The sequence below is a fragment of the Rhinoderma darwinii genome, chromosome 11 (assembly GCF_050947455.1).
Source record: "Rhinoderma darwinii isolate aRhiDar2 chromosome 11, aRhiDar2.hap1, whole genome shotgun sequence".
NCBI lineage: Eukaryota > Metazoa > Chordata > Amphibia > Anura > Rhinodermatidae > Rhinoderma > Rhinoderma darwinii.
The window spans coordinates 95,085,422-95,101,159 of NC_134697.1; positions in this window are offsets into that span (position 1 = coordinate 95,085,422).

Genomic DNA, 15,738 nt, shown 5'->3' on the forward strand with positions numbered 1-15,738 from the left:
TTACCTCAGAAGTTAGTGCCTGTCTCCTGTTGCTGCTATGACTACCAACCGTGCTAAGGGTCCCTCCGCTTCAGAGAAATTGAAAGATTTTGCTAGAAATAATCCTCCAGAAGGCACTAGATCCCTACGATGTAACACACCCAAATCTGTGGATCCGCCACGTGCTAGCCTTTCAGGAGATGAGCAAGAGGAGGAACCTACCCTGCGTCAGGTGTCTCACCAATTACTCCAGGCTATCGCGGCCTGCAAGACTTCCCTGACGGGTAAAATAGAAGAGATCAAAATTGATGTTGGTCTTCTGCGACAAGATCTGCAATCTATGCGCGGCCGTTTGACGGAGGTGGAGTCCCGTGTTTCCCACTTGGAAGACAGAGTCTCTCCGATGGCAGTTAAACTCTCCTCTGTGTCCCACAAAACAGATGCAGGGCAACAAAAAATGGATGATCTGGAGAACCGACTGCGCCGTTACAATCTCCGCATTATAGGCTTACCGGAGGGTGCAGAGGGTCAATACCCCGACCGTTTCCTGGAGACATGGCTAAGAGAAACCCTGGGTGATGACTTCTCCCCAATGTTCGCCGTGAAGCGTGCTCATAAAGAACCAGCGAAGCCCCCACCACCTGGGGCGCCACCTAGACCTCTTTTGGCTCGTCTACTTAATTGCAAGGCTCGGGACATGGCTCTTCGTTTGGCCAGACAGAAAGGCCCTATACAGCACAACAACTCTACAGTGTCCATCTTCCCGGATTTCTCTGTGGATCTTCAAAAGCAAAGAGCCCAGTTTACCGAAGTCAAGAGAAGATTTAAAGATCGCGGTATAGTGTACTCCATGGTGTATCCGGCTCGTTTACACATTCTGCATGGTGGATCATCCGTGTTTTTCAATACTCCTGGTGAGGCCATGGACTGGCTCCAATTTCATCCACCCCCACCAAGAACTTAACCAGCAAGGGATAATTGCTCGAGACGGCTTCTTCAACATATCCTTTTGACTTTTTATTGTTATCTGTTTTGCTTCTCCAATGTATATGCTGCATTCATATTGTGTCTACACAGATATACCCGCTTGATATGCCTAAGGATGGGAGCTCCGGGAATCGTCCATATGCACATCTTTACCTACCGTTATCTATAGCGGTGGTAACCCCTATATTTCTAAGATGGTCCTTTCTGTAAAGGATACTGTTACTTTGCGCTATGTTGTGAGTTATGTTTGTTTCTGTGATAATGTTTTCCCTTTTCTACAGGACCTAGGTGCTCATGAGCAGTGTTCTGAGGGAGCTTCTTCCCTCCATATTTCACATACGGTACTCCCACTGGTATTTTGTTTCAGTACGGGGTATCAGGGTGGTGCCGTGATCCTCACATTGTCTATATACTCTAATGACTGATAACATTGTCTGTATGTCATGGAATGTCAGGGGGCTGGGTACACCACTTAAGCGAGTGAAGGTATTTTCTCATATTAGGCAATATTCACCTCATATCCTGAGTCTTCAGGAAACACATTTGACGTTGGAATCGGCTAGATGGCTGAATAAGCCGTGGGTTCAGTGGTCTGCACATTCGTTTTGTAAAGGCTCTGCCAGACACAGCTTCTGTGTCGACGCCTGTGGGCAATCAGTCTGCACCTGCTCCTATGTCTGTGAGAGTGACTCCATCTTCCACCACTCAGGATGGCAGGCTTAGGAGTGGGAGAGCCTATCACAGCCTGACCAGACGGAGCTAGCTCCCGCCCACTGTCTATTTATACCTGCCTTTCCTGTTCCTCCTTTGCCTGTGATTCTGCTCTGCTTGTTTCCTGGCTCTGCTGCTGCTGCTTGAACTACTGATCCTCTGCTTGTTATTGACCTTGGCTTACTGACCACTCTCCTGCTCAGCGTTTTGTACCTCGTGCACTCCCGGTTTGACTCGGCTCGTTCACTACTCTCGTTGCTCACGGTGTCTCCGAAGGCAGCTGCCCCGTTTCCCTAGCTTCTGTGTACCCTTGTCTGTTTGTCTGTCGTGCACTTACTGAGCCCAGTTGTACCCCGTCGCCTAGGACGGGTCGTTGCAAGTAGGCAGGGACTGAGTGGCGGGTAGATTAGGGCTCACCTGTCTGTCTCCCTACCCCATCATTACACGTTTCATACATGTTATTATAGAGGGGTGTCCCTGCTGGTTCAAAGATCGCTACGCTGGGAGGCTAAGGTGACTCGTAAAGACTCTGAGGGGAGGTTCATTTTTACCTATGCTGAGATTAACTCTAAGGGCTACGTCATTATATGTATTTATAACCCACCTTCGGCCTCTTTGGAAATTTTACATTGGCCGATTAGTTTTGCCCTTGACTACCCAGACACTTCTGTTATTTGCATGGGGGACTTCAATCTCTTAATGGATAGCAATTTAGACAGATTTCATGATTCCATACCGTCTAGTGTGGGCAGCGCGACAAATACCACTTTATTCACATTCATAAATGGTACTGGATGGATAGACCTATGGCGCTTTAAATGTCCAGATTTGTTAGAATATACCTGTCATTCCTCAACAAGACGTACACTGTCACGCTTGGATTATATATTTGGGACACCTGATCTGGTATTGCGCATGGCCTCTATAACACATGGTCCCCGGGGAAATATCGGATCACAATCCAGTAATTCTCACTCTCCGGACTCTATCCAGTAGAAGTAGGCCCCTGTGGAGGGTGAGCCCCTTCTGGTTATCTTTAATCGGGCCATCAGATAGGATCCCAGATCAACTAGATTGCTTTATGTCCACTAATGATATACAGACGGATGCCTCTATTTTTTGGGATACCCTCAAATCATACTTGCGAGGCTGTTTATCCTCTACTATCTCTTATATTAAACGCACGTCAGCCCAGGATAAGGAAATTATACGCCCAACAACAACACGTTAAATCTAAACGGAAGTTATTTTTTTCTAGACAGTCATACTTTGAACTGGGGAATCAGTCCAGCAAATTACTAGCATTTATGGTGAAGCAAAACTCTGCCTCGAATGCGGTCTTGAAGCTTAGGGCCCCCTCCGGGGATATACTTGTGGAGGCAGAACTTTTGACTCAATGCTTTCAGGATTACTACACTTCCCTTTATAAGACTACATTGGCTATAACTGATATGGATATTTCTGCTTACCTCTCAGATTTATCTTTCCCGCAGTTCACAGACACTCAACGGGCATTATTGGATGCTGATATCACAATAGACGAAATCACCCTGGCCATCAAAGCTATGGTAAAGCCCCCGGTCCAGATGGCCTGCCTATAGAGATTTATAGTAAATACAGTGACAATTTAACACCCCAGCTACAGAAGGTCTTTGAGTCTGCCATTGCTTCTGGGGCATTGCCATCCACATTTTATGACGCCACCATAGTGGTTCTGCTTAAACCCGGAAAGGACCCCCTGGACTGTAGTTCATACCGCCCCATATCATTGGTAAATGCGGATTATAAGATTCTGACTAAAATCCTTGCTCAACGACTGAATACGGTCATCTTGGATTTGATACACCCGGATCAAACCGGCTTCATGCCGGGTAAAAGCACATCTATAAGTATTAGGAGGGTTCAGACGAGAGTTCAATATAGTGCATTGCAGGACAACACTTGGGCTTTGGCGTCTCTGGATGCAACAAAGGCTTTTGATTCCATTGAATGGCCTTTTTTATTTGCCTGCCTGGAAAACTCTGGTTTCGGTCCCGTTTTTTGTAAATGGATACAAATAATGTATGCTTCACCCCGGGCTAATGTCTTGGTGAATAATATACTATCCCCGTCATTTGCTCTTCAAAGGGGTACACGTCAGGGATGCCCCCTATCGCCCGCTTTATTTAGTTTGGCAATTGAGGCTTTAGCATTGGGGATACGCTCCTCTCCACATATTACAGGTATAACCATAGCAGATCGTACGGACACCATTGGTCTCTATGCAGATGATATGGTGCTTTTTATGGATAGAGTGCAGGATACCCTTCCCTCGGTGGTTGTAGTACTAAATTTTCTAAGGTTTGGGATATTTGGAATAACTCCCCTCTGACAGTCAACCTCGCCGCTGGTTCACCAGATACTGTGAGATAGTAATATTGGTGACCCACAAATTTTTATTATGTATCTCCATGAACTTGCTGTACCGGATTTATCAGATGCTCGTGGGTGACATGGGTCCTAGGTTGTTTTGTTTTCCTTTATATCTGTTCTTGGTTTTTGTCTTTTTATTACAATTGTCATACATACGTCCTAGCAAACCAGTCTAAGCGCCATTATTTGTGAAAAATCATATTTTTGAAATGCTTTATATGTACTCATTACTTGATTTGCTATATGTACATCTTCTTGATCCAATGTGCCATATATTGTAATTAGTGATGTGTGACTGATTTTATACTTGTTACTGTAACAGTTTTTAATAAAACGAGTTTAAAAAAAAACAAACAACTGTCCTGATAGGATCACTGCCTGCCCAAATGTAATGCATCTAGCACTGACCTATGGCATGGTATTTGGGCTTATCCATTCTGGGAGCTTACTGGCCAGTTTATTGCCTCTTTTTGGTCACTTGCTCTACCGGTATCTCCAGAATTCATGCTGTTCCACCAGATGAGACCTCCAGATGAGGAGGCAACCGCAGAGAGAGGAGGGGTGTACCCTAAATTGTCCATATTATCTTGATGGTGGCAAAACGATGTTTGTTGAACTGCTGGTTATGACCGGGCGCTCCGAAAAACTCAGAGATAATCACCCAGTTGAAATTACTCCTAGGAATGGACCGACTAGATATGAAGAGACACAGGCAAAAGGGGTCTGATCATTTAAAAAAAATTCATCATAACACCCCTAACTAGACAGGAGATTGAGAAAAAGGAGATGAGTGTGATCCAGCGCAAGAAAAAAAAAAAAATTCTGAGTATATTAAAATGGAATCTTGTTCCGATTTTATTGAATATAAAAGTAAAAACAGGGAGAATTTGCTCCCACAGAGGAAAGGTGGATGTATAAATAGAAGATAGGTGTGTATAGCCTACGCGTTTCAGACGATCTCCTCGTCCTTAGTCATGGCTGAGAATGAAGAGTCTGACAGTTAGGGATAGGGCTTATATCCGGTTTAATACAGGTGTATTTAATTGCGGTTCAGGGAAATTAAGATGGAACGCAAACATGTGACCGGTCCTACGTTGGCCCGCATCATCTGTCAAGCTCCGGACACATGGAAACCACAACGCGGAGAACCGCGATGTGCACGTGGTGAGTATGTACACTTTCAATATAGTTTGGCCCTGATAAAGCCCCTAGATGGAAAAGACCCCACTGATCAGAAATACTGTTTGGTGATGAAAGATTGTGTGAATACACTGTAATGAGGGATATTTAAAATGAATAAAAAGTGACTAGCATTGACATATGTATGTACATGCGATGAACTAATATTTATGCAACGAGAAGTACAATGTACAAAAACGAACTCGACAATTGCAAAAATTAGTGTGCTACAAACATAGCTATAAACATGATATCAGAGCACGTTTGACTGTGGGATCCTTGTACCAACAATCACTGACTAAATGATCTGATAAGACAAATATTATGAAATTTTCTGTGAACAACGAAAACCAGGGTGACGCTGCCGTAGTAGTTCCCCTCACCTCACCTCTAGAACCCGACCTCAAGTTACCTGACCGGTTCTCAGGGGACCGTAAGACGTTTCTCTCCTTCCGGGAGAGTTGCAGACTGTATTTCCGCCTTAAACCCCACTCCTCAGGTTCCGAGAACCAGCAGGTGGGTATCATCATATCCCGACTCCAGGAAGGGCCCCAAGAGTGGGCCTTCTCCTTGGCTCCTGACGCCCCTGAACTTTCCTCTGTTGATCGTTTTTTCTCTGCCCTCGGACTCATTTACGACGAGACTGACAGGACTGCTTTAGCCGAGAGTCAGCTGGTGACCTTACGTCAGGGTAGGAGACCGGTTGAGGAATACTGTTCTGATTTTAGAAAGTGGTGCGTAGCTTCTCGGTGGAACGATCCGGCCCTAAGGTGCCAGTTTAGGTTAGGATTATCTGACGCCCTGAAGGATCTGCTGGTTAGCTACCCCTCTTCTGACTCCCTTGACCAGGTTATGGCCCTAGCAGTACGACTTGACCGACGTCTCAGGGAACGTCAGCTTGAACGCTTCAATGTGCTCCCCTCTGACTTTTCTGCGATTCCCCCCGAGGTCCCGTCTCCTCGCCCCTCCACGGAGGACTCGGAGGTACCTATGCAACTCGGGGCCTCCATGTCCCCTCGACAACGTAGGGAGTTTCGCAGAATGAATGGTCTCTGCTTCTACTGTGGGGACGACAAGCATCTACTGAACACCTGTCCCAGGAGCAAGAATAAAAAGCCGGAAAACTTCCGCGCCTAAGTGATCATCGGGGAGGTCACTTGGGCGCACAGGTATTTCCCGTTAATGTGAAACGCAATAAAATTTTGCTTCCCTTTCAGGTCTCGTTTGCTGGCCGGTCTGCCACTGGCAGTGCCTTCGTGGATTCTGGCTCATCTGCTAATATCATGTCTGTGGAATTTGCTATGTCTCTAAAAATGCCTTTTATTGATTTACCTTATCCTATCCCTGTAGTAGGTATCGACTCTATTTCTTCCCGGGAGGAGGTAAACACGCTTCCTGAGTTTGTTCAGGACTTCGCCGATGTGTTTTCTAAGGAGGCCTCCGAGGTGTTGCCCCCCCCATAGAGATTACGATTGCGCCATCGATTTGGTGCCTGGTGCCAAGCTTCCTAAGGGTAGGATATTTAATCTTTCATGTCCTGAACGTGAAGCTATGAGGGTGTATATCCAAGAATGCCTGGCCAAGGGTTTCATTCGCCCCTCGACTTCTCCTGTAGGTGCTGGCTTCTTCTTTGTGGGGAAGAAGGATGGTGGTCTTAGGCCGTGCATTGATTATCGTAACCTGAATAAGGTCACCGTAAGGAACCAGTACCCACTTCCTTTGATTCCGGATCTTTTTAATCAGGTTCAGGGAGCCCAATGGTTTTCTAAGTTCGATCTACGGGGGGCATATAACCTTATCCGCATCAAAGAGGGGGATGAGTGGAAAACTGCGTTCAACACACCCGAGGGTCATTTTGAATACCTGGTCATGCCCTTTGGGTTGTGTAATGCCCCTGCTGTCTTCCAGAATTTTATTAATGAAATCCTGAGAGATTACCTGGGTAATTTTCTTGTTGTGTACCTTGATGACATACTGGTGTTTTCCAAGGACTGGTCCTCCAACGTGGAGCATGTCCGGAAGGTACTCCAGGTCCTTCGGGAGAATAATCTGTTTGCTAAGACTGAAAAATGTGTCTTTGGGGTACAGGAGATACCATTTTTAGGGCAAATCCTCACTCCTCATGAATTCCGCATGGACCCTGCCAAGGTTCAGGCTGTGGCGGAATGGGTCCAACCTGCCTCCCTTAAGGCGTTACAGTGTTTTTTAGGGTTCGCCAACTATTACAGGAGATTTATTGCCAACTTCTCGGTCGTCGCTAAGCCTCTTACGGACCTTACTCGCAGGGGTGCTGATGTCCTCCATTGGCCCCCTGAGGCCGTCCAGGCCTTTGAGACCCTCAAGAAGTGCTTTATCTCGGCCCCCGTGCTGATTCAGCCCAACCAAGAGGAGCCATTTATTGTGGAGGTTGACGCATCCGAGGTGGGAGTGGGGGCCGTCTTGTCCCAGCTCCCTCACCCATCTCCGCCCCTGTGCTTACTTCTCTAGGAAGTTTTCGCCCACGGAGAGTAACTATGATATTGGCAACCGCGAACTTCTAGCCATTAAATGGGCTTTTGAAGAGTGGCGGCACTTCCTGGAGGGGGCCAGACACCAGGTAACGGTCCTTACGGATCACAAGAATCTGATTTTCCTAGAATTGGCCCGGAGGCTTAATCCTAGACAAGCTCGGTGGGCACTATTCTTTACCAGATTTAATTTCTTGGTTACCTATAGGGCTGGGTCCAAGAATATTAAGGCTGATGCCCTGTCACGTAGTTTCATGGCCAATCCTCCTTCCGAGAAGGATCCTGCTTGTATTTTACCCCCTGGTATAATCGTTTCTGCCACGGATTCTGATTTAGCTTCTGATATCGCGGCTGATCAGGGTGCAGCTCCCGGGAACGTCCCTGGGGACAAACTGTTTGTTCCCCTGCAATACCGGCTAAGGGTACTCAGGGAAAACCATGACTCCGCTCTATCTGGTCATCCTGGCATCTTGGGCACCAAACACCTCATTACCAGAAACTATTGGTGGCCTGGGTTGCCTAAAGACGTTAGGGCTTACGTCGCCGCTTGTGAGGTTTGCGCTAGGTCCAAAACCCCTAGGTCCCGACCTGCGGGCCTACTACGTTTCTTGCCCATTCCCCAGAGACCTTGGACCCATATCTCCATGGATTTTATCACCGATTTGCCTCCATCTCAGGGCAAGTCGGTGGTGTGGGTGGTAGTAGACCGCTTCAGCAAGATGTGCCACTTTGTGCCCCTTAAGAAGCTACCTAACGCCAAGACGTTAGCTTATTTGTTTGTGAAACACATCCTGCGTCTCCATGGGGCCCCAGTCAATATCGTTTCTGACAGAGGGGTACAATTTGTTTCCTTATTTTGGAGAGCCTTTTGTAAAAAGTTGGAGATTGATCTGTCCTTCTCCTCCGCCTTCCATCCCGAAACTAATGGCCAAACGGAGAGGACTAACCAGTCCCTGGAACAATATTTAAGGTGTTTCATCTCTGACTGTCAATTCGATTGGGTCTCATTCCTTCCCCTTGCTGAATTTTCCCTGAATAACCGGGTCAGTAACTCGTCAGGGGTCTCCCCGTTTTTCTGTAATTTCGGGTTTAACCCAAGGTTCTCCTCCGCTTCCCCTGGTTGTTCCAATAATCCTGAGGTAGAGGATGTTCATCGGGAACAGTGCACTGTCTGGGCCCAGGTTCAGAAGAACCTAGAGGCGTCCCAGAGCGTACAAAAGATTCAGGCGGATAGTAGACGTTCTGCTAACCCCCGGTTTGTCGTCGGGGATTTGGTCTTGTTGTCGTCCAGGAACTTGCGCCTTAAGGTCCCGTCCAGGAAGTTTGCTCCCCGATTTATTGGGCCTTATAAGATCATTGAAGTCCTCAACCCTGTATCCTTCCGTCTGGAGCTGCCCCCATCCTTTCGCATACATGACGTCTTCCATGCCTCCCTCCTTAAACGCTGCTCCCCGTCCTGGTCCCCCTCGAGGAAACCTCCTGTTCCGGTTCTCACCCCTGAGGGGGTGGAATTCGAGGTGGCCAAGATTATGGACAGTAGGATGGTCCAGGGCTCCCTCCAGTACCTGGTCCATTGGAGAGGGTACGGGCCGGAGGAGAGGACTTGGGTACCTGCCCGTGATGTTCACGCTGGGGTATTGATCAGGAGGTTCCACCTTCTCTTCCCTACTAAACCGGGTCCTCTTAGTAAGGGTCCGGTGGCCCCTCATAAAAGGGGGAGTACTGTTAGGGATCTGCCAGGAACTACGTCTAGGTATACTCCTGGGATTAATCAATCCACACCTGAGGCCAGACCTGTTCGACTGACACCATCTCCCACCAACCAGGGTGGCAGGCTCAGGAGTGGGAGAGCCCTTTCGCGGCCTGGTCAGTCGGAGTTAGCTCCGCCCCCTGTCCTTTATTACCTGCTGTGTTCTCCTCCTCAGTGCTTGTAATTCTTTTGGATTCCTGGCCCCACTGCTGCTTGCTCCAGCCTGCTTCTGCCGTGCTTCTGCCTTGCTGCTGTTCTGCTTAACCCGCTTTGCTTTGCCTCCGGCTTGCTTCCTCCTCCGTGCTCACTTGGGTATACTCCACTTCATCCTGGTCCTGACAACTCTTCACCGCTCCGTTTCCTCGCGGCGTTCCGTGGGCTACTGCCCCTTCCCTTGCGTGTTCCCTGTTTGTTCTCCCATGCACTTAGACAGCGTAGGGACCGCCGCCCAGTTGTACCCCGTCGCCTAGGGCGGGTCGTTGCAAGTAGGCAGGGACAGGGCGGTGGGTAGATTAGGGCTCACTTTCCCTTCACCTCCTTCCTGCCATTACACATGTATTTTCCAAACAATGTTTCCTGATTTTAGTATGGTTTCAACAATTCAATCGTTCCGGGCTTCTAATGTCTAATGTTCTTCTCAAGCTTAGTAGTTATTGAAATTGGACCGAAAAAACACGTTTCAAATACTATGTGAAGAAAATTCTAATAGTGAAACATGAGTTCTTTCCTCAAGTTAAGTCCATGGGGGTGTCTTATTTTTAAACGGAAAATCCAAAAAGCTTCCCTTCCCAGTGTTTTGTGTTTCAGATTTCCTCCCCGTTTGGGTGGATATACCTTTTCAATGGCATAGCATTTCAGTGAGTCAGTGGATCTATCATGATATTGGATGAAATGTTTTGCTGCATTTGATGTATTTACTATATTAGGATTCCTAATATAGCTTAGGTGTTCCAAAATTCTCTGTTTGAACTTACGATTGGTGCAGCCTATGTATTTCAGATTACATACAGTACATTCTAGAACATAAATCACTGATTCACTATTACAATTAATGTAGTTCTTTATGGGGAAACTGTGAGTATCTGTTGAGTCAGAGAAGGTTTTTTTGGGGGAAGCATAGGAACAAGTTTTACAGGGATGTGTGCCACATTTGAAAAATCCCTTTTGTTCCAACCACGAGCTTTTACGTGTGTTTGGTCGTAACATTGATGGAGCTAGAACATTGCCTATAGTGGGAGCTTTACGGGCAACTATTCTGCAACCTTCTTTTAAGATATCATCCAAGATATGGTCCTCCTTGAGGAGTGGTAAATGCTTGAGGATAATTTTCTTTATTAATGGAAATTGATTACTATACTGGAGGATAATAGCTGGTTTATTTATATCTGATGTTATATATTTGTTTGTATTGGTAAGCATATCATCTCTACTTTTTTTGGATGTAATCATAGATGCTCTTTCAAGTGTCCAATTAGGGTATCCTCTATTGCGTAACCTTTGGGAAATTATATTTTGTTCTGCTGTGAAGTTAACTTCCGTATTGCAATTACGTCTAGCCCTATACAATTCACCGACGGGGAATAGAGGTAACCGTTTGTTTGGGGTGGTTACTCTTAGCATGGAGAATAGTGTTCCCCGAGATAGGCTTACGATGTGTCTTAGTATAGATAGTTTCGCCCACAATCCCTTCAAGTTCTAAATCCAGAAAGATTGTATTACTGGGATGAGAGAGATGTCTGAGATTTGTCCTTTCCAAATGAATAGCAGGTCGTCTATATAACGACCATACCAGTAAATGTGTGTAGAGAAGATATTTTTGTCCGAGAAAATATACATTTCTTCCCACCATGCCATTACAAATTAGCCAAGGAGGGTGAGAATTTTGCCCCCATTGAGACGCCCTTAAGTTGAAGATAGAATTTGTGGTTGAATGAGAAATAGTTCTGTTGCATCAAAAATAGTGAGACATCTAGAATATATACCTGAAGCTCATGGCTGTATGGACTATGTTTATACAGATGATATTCCAATGCTTTATGTGCTATAGTATGTGGTATGTTGGTATATAATGAAATGACATCACAATTCAGCCAAACATATTCTTGGGACCATAACTCATTCTTGAAAGATCTGAGAACATCCTGAGTGTCTCTAAGAAAGCCTGGAGTGTTCGTTGCTGGGGGCTGCAGAAGAGAGTCGAACCATTCCGACACGAGGATCCGGGCGCAACAGGCATTGGAAATTTTTCTGCCCTAAGGTGAGCTGGAGGTTCCCTCCCATCTTTTTTCTACTTTAGACAGGAGATTATTGACTTGGTTTCTCCTTTTAGACATACGGCTTGGTATAGGAGGGGGACACTGAGTGATTATCTTGGATTACTCGCAATATGAGCCTGCGCTGCTGGTATGCTCAAAATACTCCTCTGGGGGTTTATTGCCAAACTCAATTACAATAATGTCATTCAAAAGGGGTGTAGGCTTGAGGTTAAGCAATCAGAGGCAAAGTGACAATATTTCTTATTCAGCCAATAGTAGACTATGAGAATATTTCAAATACATAATTATAATTCTTAATTAAAATGCTGACATCAGGTAACACCTGGAGACCAGCGTACAATGGGGTGGTGTTAATTGTTCTTTCCCATAAGGGAGTTTGTTGCAATAACGACAAACAGTTGCATTTTATGTCTAGCCAACCCGCTAGCCATGGATATATGAAGACCACACGATGAACACATAAAGATAACACATTTCTTTGAGACTCGAGCAGAACTATGTAGAGGAAAGGTCATTAAAATAACGGAGAATGCATATTTTAGTGATTCGGCATCCTGCTTGATAATTCATAATGTAATTTAATACAGAGAATATAAGCAAATAGACCGTCCTTCACACACCGACTATAATTTCGCTTTGCAAGGGCGTCCACATCACAGGATCGGGAAATCTGGACATCCTTGCAGTTTCAAAAGTGAAAGTATATTAGTAAGTGTCTCCAATTTACATTTCCTATTAGGAAGATTTTCTGTTGTCGGACAACCCCTTTAACCAGTTCATTACCGGGTCATATTCTCCGGTTCAGGCACATTTTTAGTTAGTATTTTTTTTTGGTCATATCAGGGAAATTTTTATTTCTATTTTTTTTTAATTTATTTTACACATTATGCCCTCCATAAAAGACATTACAATATTTTTTTTTTTTATTTCCAATTTGCCCTGTAACTGGGACTGACATATTAGCCCTATTTACAGGAGAAATAGACACCTGACATAGGCCCCCTGCACACGGTAGTAGTCATAATCACGGTCTGTGATTATGTTAAATGGGCCGTGCTCCCATTATAAAGTATAGGAGCACGGTGCGTAAAATAAAAAAAAATAGCACTTGTCCTATTCTTTGCGGATGCTTTCCAAGGCCCAGACACCTTCCCATAAATATACAGGAAGGTATCCGTGGGCAATAGAAATGAATGGATCCGTACTTTTAACCGCAATTATGGATCCGTAATTGCGGATCAAAATTACGGTCGTGTGCATGGGGCCATATACTGCAAAACTGATCGGGTTCTGCTAAAACCCAGCCCCTCCTGCAGCTTCCCCACACCCGATGATCACGTGATTGCCAGGACTGGAGCAGAAAGCATCATGGCTGCCTGCTAAAGTGTGTAAACAGCCAGACGGCACAAATCGCCTACAGCACCCTCCTTTCCCACAACTTCGGTTAGGGTCAAGATTCTCGGTTGTCCCCAGGACTTCGGTGCCTCTAGCTAGCCCTGTGGTTAATTCTCTGGATAACGTCAGCAGTCAGACAAATGATAGGGAGGTTGGAGATACGGTAGTTAAGGGTTCAAGTTCCAGGGACGAGAAGGACGATGTAAAAAGGGATAAGTTATGGTGATATAGCAGTTTGGTACGGGGTACGGTTCCAGAATTGAGTAGGGTAATCAGACGATCCAAGGTTTGGTAACGGTGTGAAGAGCTGGGTACACGGTACCGTTCCATAATTCAGTAGGGTGGTCAGACAATGCAGGCTTCAGTAACGGTGATGTTGCAGAATCAGGTATGTGTCACAGAAGAATAATCGAAAAGGGAAGTCAGGGACAGATATTTGGTCACAACAGTAAGGAACAGGTAGATACTACTATAAGTAAAGCTAGACCAGGTAGGAAAATGAACCACTATAACTGGCACTGAAGCCAGCATGCTGGTGCTTTAAATAACATTAAAGGTTAGGCTCTAACCAAAAATATTCCCATTGGTATTCATCCAGTGAAAGACATTTAAATAACGCGCCTAACATTCTGAATAGTCGAATGGCCACGTGCTCTGCGCTTGTGCCACCCTACATCCCTGCCAACCCCGCGAAGATATTCATTGCAGCAGCCAACACGGAGACACAGCGCTGGATCGTAGCAGGGTGTGTTACACTATCGCTCCTGGGTCTAACTGACCTTCCGATACAGCCTCTCCTGCAGCACTCTGTTACAGCGGCCTTAAATTTAGCCCCACTCCCCACCTTGACAACAAACACGGTGAACCACTCCAACCAAACTCCACCTCTACCGTCCCTCAACCGGCCTTATTTTGAAGTAGACTCTGCATCTACTCTCCCTCCAAGTGGCCATCATCTACCGACCTCCAGACCCTGCTTCCTTTTCACTACCCATCTTTTCCACTTCCGTTCAATGGAAATTCCCACGATCATTATGGGTGATTTCAAGATCCCCATTGACACATCCCGCTCAGCTGCCTCCAAACTGCTATCACTGGTCTCCTCTTTTGGCCTTTCACAGTGGTCCTCCACAGCCACTCATAAAGAGAAGCGCACCTATATTCACCTGCCCCTGCTCCCTATCAAAAACCTAAAACTTTTCTCTCCCTCTATATGATCACAGCATAATATTCTCTTCCCTTTTCCCTTCAACCGCCCCCCCCAGTCACTAGCACAGCCCCGTAGGAGCACACCTGCTATCTCCCTTAGCCTTTTGACCAATCCCCCATAATAACCACACAACCCACCATCTTTGTTGAAATTTGGCTATCGGCCAACTTTATTAATAAAAATACTCATACAGCGATAAGGAGAGCCCGACCAATTGCGACACCACACTCTTTGAGTCGGAGCACGCCTGCCCCTGGCTCTCCTACCGCAGGACCGACCGAGCCCACCTGCCATCGGTCCATCTCCCAGGCATCTGTCCCGGCTGGCCTTCGTAGCTTCCCGGGCTCTTCTTTACCCCACTAGCAAGGTCGCCCTGCCGTACGGCTCGTGGATTGCTTGCAGGGGCCAACCAAATCCTGCCTTTCTCAGAGCGTAGTGTCGCGATCCGCCTTACAAAGCATTGTAACAACTAAAACATTCAACAGGGAGTGAGGGTGTCTCTGCTCTTTCCTGGGGAACTAGCCCCTCACCTGGCCGCCCCTTATCTACCCCTCTCACCCCCGCCCACTTTTCCTGGCTAACTAATCGCTTGGCAGGCTTTTCCCACCAAAATGCCCCCTTTTCCCTGCAGGTGGGCTGCTTAGCCAGCCCAACTTAGACCTCCCTATGGCTAAGGAACACTTATTGCGGCCCTTATGCCTCCTTGCTCGGATCTCTTCCGAGCTCATCGCTCTAAATGTCTTGATTTTCACGCCGCTCAGACTCTCTTCTACCACTCTCCACCATATCCTCACATCATACAGAAGCCGCCACTGTTCTCTACCACACCACTAGAGGGAGGGGTGTCCACGGCAAGATTGCGTAGGGTCGATCAGTTGCCATGGCAGCCAGGGAACTAGTAGGTCTGCCTGGTGATTAATCATTAAATCTAAAAGATGAGGGCCCAATACTGACCCATATGGTACCCCACTTTGGTTTTTTCAAGGGTTTCCCAATTTTATAATGAGGACTATTCCGCTGCAGGACAGTGAAAGGACACCAGTGATTACGGGACATGGAAACTATTACAATTTATAAATCCCTAAATGTTTATGTTAGGCCTATGACACATTCTTCCCTAGTGCCTTTTCTAAACTTTTACAGTTGTGGGAGGAGCTTAGATGTGTGCACCCACCCACTGAAATCTATAGGAACTATTAGAATACGGCTGACTAATTTACTGGCCTGAAAAAATAATGGCGATAGCAGCCACTTAACGCTGCAATGTATAAAATATATACGGGATACATAAATCATTTACAACGTAGAGATAAGGATCACATATAAGTACCA